This window comes from Schistocerca cancellata, unplaced genomic scaffold (genome assembly GCF_023864275.1).
Source record: "Schistocerca cancellata isolate TAMUIC-IGC-003103 unplaced genomic scaffold, iqSchCanc2.1 HiC_scaffold_590, whole genome shotgun sequence".
NCBI classification, from domain to species: Eukaryota; Metazoa; Arthropoda; class Insecta; order Orthoptera; family Acrididae; genus Schistocerca; species Schistocerca cancellata.
Window position 1 is genome coordinate 140,001 of NW_026046602.1, and position 5,000 is coordinate 145,000.

The 5,000-nt window shown below is 53.6% G+C and overlaps 1 non-coding gene across 1 annotated transcript in view; it reads right to left on the reverse strand.

Annotated features, from left to right (window-relative positions):
* The window catches only part of LOC126132888 (small subunit ribosomal RNA), a 1,909-nt gene extending 904 nt beyond the window's left edge, over window positions 1-1,005 (reverse strand). Inside the window, exon 1 of the ribosomal RNA XR_007527537.1 lies at window positions 1-1,005. This exon is cut by the window's left edge and continues 904 nt beyond it. This is a non-coding gene — a ribosomal RNA (small subunit ribosomal RNA).
* Between the last annotated feature and the right edge of the window lie 3,995 nt (window positions 1,006-5,000).

Here is a 5,000-nt window from a genome sequence, read left to right on the forward strand (position 1 = left end):
TTTCACCTCTAACGTCGCAATACGAATGCCCCCGCCTGTCCCTATTAATCATTACCTCGGGTTCCGAAAACCAACAAAATAGAACCGAGGTCCTATTCCATTATTCCATGCACACAGTATTCAGGCGGGCTTGCCTGCTTTAAGCACTCTAATTTGTTCAAAGTAAACGTGCCGGCCCACCCAGACACTCAATAAAGAGCACCTTGGTAGGATTTCAACGGGGTCCGCCTCGGGACGCACGAACACGCACGAGGCGGTCGCACGCCTTCGGCTCGCCCCACCGGCAGGACGTCCCACGATACATGCCAGTTAAACACCGACGGGCGGTGAACCAACAGCGTGGGACACAAATCCAACTACGAGCTTTTTAACCGCAACAACTTTAATATACGCTATTGGAGCTGGAATTACCACGGCTGCTGGCACCAGACTTGCCCTCCAATAGATACTCGTTAAAGGATTTAAAGTGTACTCATTCCGATTACGGGGCCTCGGATGAGTCCCGTATCGTTATTTTTCGTCACTACCTCCCCGTGCCGGGAGTGGGTAATTTGCGCGCCTGCTGCCTTCCTTGGATGTGGTAGCCGTTTCTCAGGCTCCCTCTCCGGAATCGAACCCTGATTCCCCGTTACCCGTTACAACCATGGTAGGCGCAGAACCTACCATCGACAGTTGATAAGGCAGACATTTGAAAGATGCGTCGCCGGTACGAGGACCGTGCGATCAGCCCAAAGTTATTCAGAGTCACCAAGGCAAACGGACCGGACGAGCCGACCGATTGGTTTTGATCTAATAAAAGCGTCCCTTCCATCTCTGGTCGGGACTCTGTTTGCATGTATTAGCTCTAGAATTACCACAGTTATCCAAGTAACGTGGGTACGATCTAAGGAACCATAACTGATTTAATGAGCCATTCGCGGTTTCACCTTAATGCGGCTTGTACTGAGACATGCATGGCTTAATCTTTGAGACAAGCATATGACTACTGGCAGGATCAACCAGGGAGCTGCGTCAACTAGAGCTGAGCAGCCGGCCGCCCGGGAGTGTGTCCCAGGGGCCCGCGCGAACACGCAAGCGTCCGCTCAATTATTCTGCAAACAGGAGGAGGCTGAGCTCCCCTGCACAATACACCTCGAAACCCTCTCAGGTCCCGGCGGCGCGCAGCGCCGTCCTAAGTACTTGGTCGGGTTCGAGAGAGGCGCAATCGCCCGGAGTTAGGCGAGTAGACGCTTTAGGTGCGACCACCCGTGCTCCCAACTGAGCTTGCCGCTGCCGACAGAGGCCCGGGAGCGTGCTGTCGTGGCATTGCCGGCGGGAGACAACACGCGCCACCTACGGTGACCGGCAGCTCCAACGCCAGCGCCACAGAAGGGCAAAGGCCCCACGTGGGTGCCGAAGCGAACTCTCCCAGCACAGCGCACGTGCCAACACGTCTGCACAACTGCGATACAAACCACCAGCGAGAACCGCTGGGGCGACCGAGCAGCAGACGGCGTCGCGGCGCCGAGTGCCGGGCGGCGGCGCATCCTCAACGCACACAGTCCTCAGTCGGACCAGCACACTGCAGATGTCCACCGCGCTTCGCACCGGGCCCGCGAGGACCCACTTTGGCCGCCCGGCGCCGCGCGCAGGGTGCCCCGGCGCGCAGCTGCGCCGCCTGCCGCGTCCGTCGGCCGGCGCGCCTGCCACTGGGCGCCCCCACCAGCCGGCTGTAGCGCGTGCGCCCACGCACCGCGCGGCCAGCACGCCGGGCGGCCCCCCCTCACCGGCCGGGGACGGTCCCACCCAGCCACCGCCGCGTATCGCTTCACACACAGATTTGCCCTTACTGATTTACCTCCAGCAACAACAACCGCACCACAATGGGTTTACCAGTTGTTCATTTGCGTAACGTCACCAGCAAACGTAGACGTCCATCCCAGTTTGCAAATGCAACGATTATTGCATACCTGTCTGTTAGGTGCCACGACACACTACGTCTGCCCACATACACGCAACAAAATGTGCACGACTAGAGAACACGTGGGAGGTGGCCCCCTACGTATGCGATGTCCATTACGACACCGACTGTCAACCAGCATCTGTACCATGTCGCAGATGTGGAACGCGGTGCACCATGCTATCACACTGTGTGAGAAGAGACGACTACGTTTGAATACACGCGCCACTACATCAACAGACGGCTCATGCTGATCGCCATCCAGGGCGTCCGTTACTCCCACACGTCTCTATGGCGTACCACACTGCAATGTAGCTGTTATGGGGAGACGGCACGTGGCTGAGTGCACAACATTTGGACCGTATGGTTCGCTGTTGTTGGGCGCAGTCGTTGTACGGTCACACATGTGCCACAGCGTATCATTCAGTACATACGGACCTATGTGCAGTACAATGTGAGGGTTAAGCTTACGACATCAGCGGACAGTGGACACAGGCCGTACCACGACGTAGACTGAGCGCTTCGACATGCGAATGCCAGTGAACAGCTGCGAAGGGCATTGAACACGCAAGCACCTGAACGACCAGCGTGCGAAGGCAGGGGGGGGGGGGAGGGGGGGGCGATGTACATCCTGCAGTCGTCCACATTACAGTGTACAGCGGGAGCATGTAAAAAGTAAGCAACACTTGCGAAGTGTTGAACATGAAACGATACACAAGAGGGTGGGCGGTGCGAGTAGCGAACTATATTCAGAGGGTTGTGGTTAGACAACACTAGATTAATGTAACGTGTCATATGCCAATTACAGAGCAGGTTAAGGCACAACGTGGGTTAGGTTAAGGCACAACGTGGGTTAGGTTAAGGCACAACGTGGGTTAGGTTAAGGCACAACGTGGGTTAGGTTAAGGCACAACGTGGGTTAGGTTAAGGCACAACGTGGGTTAGGTTAAGGCACAACGTGGGTTAGGTTAAGGCACAACGTGGGTTAGGTTAAGGCACAACGTGGGTTAGGTTAAGGCACAACGTGGGTTAGGTTAAGGCACAACGTGGGTTAGGTTAAGGCACAACGTGGGTTAGGTTAAGGCACAACGTGGGTTAGGTTAAGGCACAACGTGGGTTAGGTTAAGGCACAACGTGGGTTAGGTTAAGGCACAACGTGGGTTAGGTTAAGGCACAACGTGGGTTAGGTTAAGGCACAACGTGGGTTAGGTTAAGGCACAACGTGGGTTAGGTTAAGGCACAACGTGGGTTAGGTTAAGGCACAACGTGGGTTAGGTTAAGGCACAACTTGGGTTAGGTTAAGGCACAACGTGGGTTAGGTTAAGGCACAACTTGGGTTAGGTTAAGGCACAACTTGGGTTAGGTTAAGGCACAACTTGGGTTAGGTTAAGGCACAACTTGGGTTAGGTTAAGGCACAACTTGGGTTAGGTTAAGGCACAACTTGAGTTAGGTTAAGGCACAACTTGGGTTAGGTTAAGGCACAACTTGGGTTAGGTTAAGGCACAACTTGGGTTAGGTTAAGGCACAACTTGGGTTAGGTTAAGGCACAACTTGGGTTAGGTTAAGGCACAACTTGGGTTAGGTTAAGGCACAACTTGGGTTAGGTTAAGGCACAACTTGGGTTAGGTTAAGGCACAACTTGGGTTAGGTTAAGGCACAACTTGGGTTAGGTTAAGGCACAACTTGGGTTAGGTTAAGGCACAACTTGGGTTAGGTTAAGGCACAACTTGGGTTAGGTTAAGGCACAACTTGGGTTAGGTTAAGGCACAACTTGGGTTAGGTTAAGGCACAACTTGGGTTAGGTTAAGGCACAACTTGGGTTACATTGCGGTACAAATTGCGTTACATTGCGGTACAAATTGCGTTACATTGCGGTACAAATTGCGTTACATTGCGGTACAAATTGCGTTACATTGCGGTACAAATTGCGTTACATTGCGGTACAAATTGCGTTACATTGCGGTACAAATTGCGTTACATTGCGGTACAAATTGCGTTACATTGCGGTACAAATTGCGTTACATTGCGGTACAAATTGCGTTACATTGCGGTAGAAATTGTGGTACAAATTGCGTTACGAATTTGGTTAGGTTAAGGTGCAAAATGGGTTAGGTTAAGGTGCGAAATGGGTTGGATTACAGTACACAACGTGGTAAGAGAGTGTGTTGTTGGGGGGGGGGGGCCGAGGTTCGTTGGTAGTGATCATTGTAAGTGAATGTCTGAGGCAGCGTCAGTATGTCACAGCAGTTATGTCTCGTCAGGATGCGCTTATGCGCTTTTCGCTCGTGACTGGAGGCGCGCCGCGTCTGTGGTTGCGGCACACCTGTGTGATTCATTCCTGCCATTGTTTCTGTGCCGTAACAGGTGGCAGTGTGGTGGTGTTGGGTGCACCCCTGTGTAGGACATGTGTGGGTGTTGGTGGCTTATCTGAGCAGTTGTGGATGTCGGACGGGTGGGATATTCTATTTTAGAATTGGACTCCCTGGTGTGGTTATCATAGTGTGGATGGTGTACTGTGGCGGAGAGGATGCACCGGACGTTGGTCCATGCTGGTGCTTACATATTGTATCTGTGTCTGTTACAGGCAGAGAGTAATGTGTGATAGAGTGTCTCGCTGAGGTGTGGTTCATATTGTGTGCACAGACTTACAGCATGTATAGGGACAGCGGGAATTTGGCATATTGGATATAACTCTTCGTGAAACGCAAGATATAGGGGTGGATTGCAACGTACGAGTGCGTGAAGAGTCCGCCGTTCATCCGCTGGAGTTGCGATTTCGGCGGTTGGGGTGGGGCACGTGCGGGTGCGGGTGCGGGTGCGGGTGGGGTGATTGTCGGTTGACTACTTCGTGCGACGCAGGCACTGGCGTTCGGGTTCCTGTGGTGGACAGATGATGCAGGCTTTGTGGGTGGCGTCGGAAAATGGGTACTGTGGGACCTAGCGATGTCGTAGTCGGGGTGGCGTCTCATAGATGGCGGTATCGTCGGTGCAGCAGGTCATGTTTCGGGAGACTTGCAGATGGCGGTATTTGGTTTTCGTGTTGCGCGCGACATGGTGGAC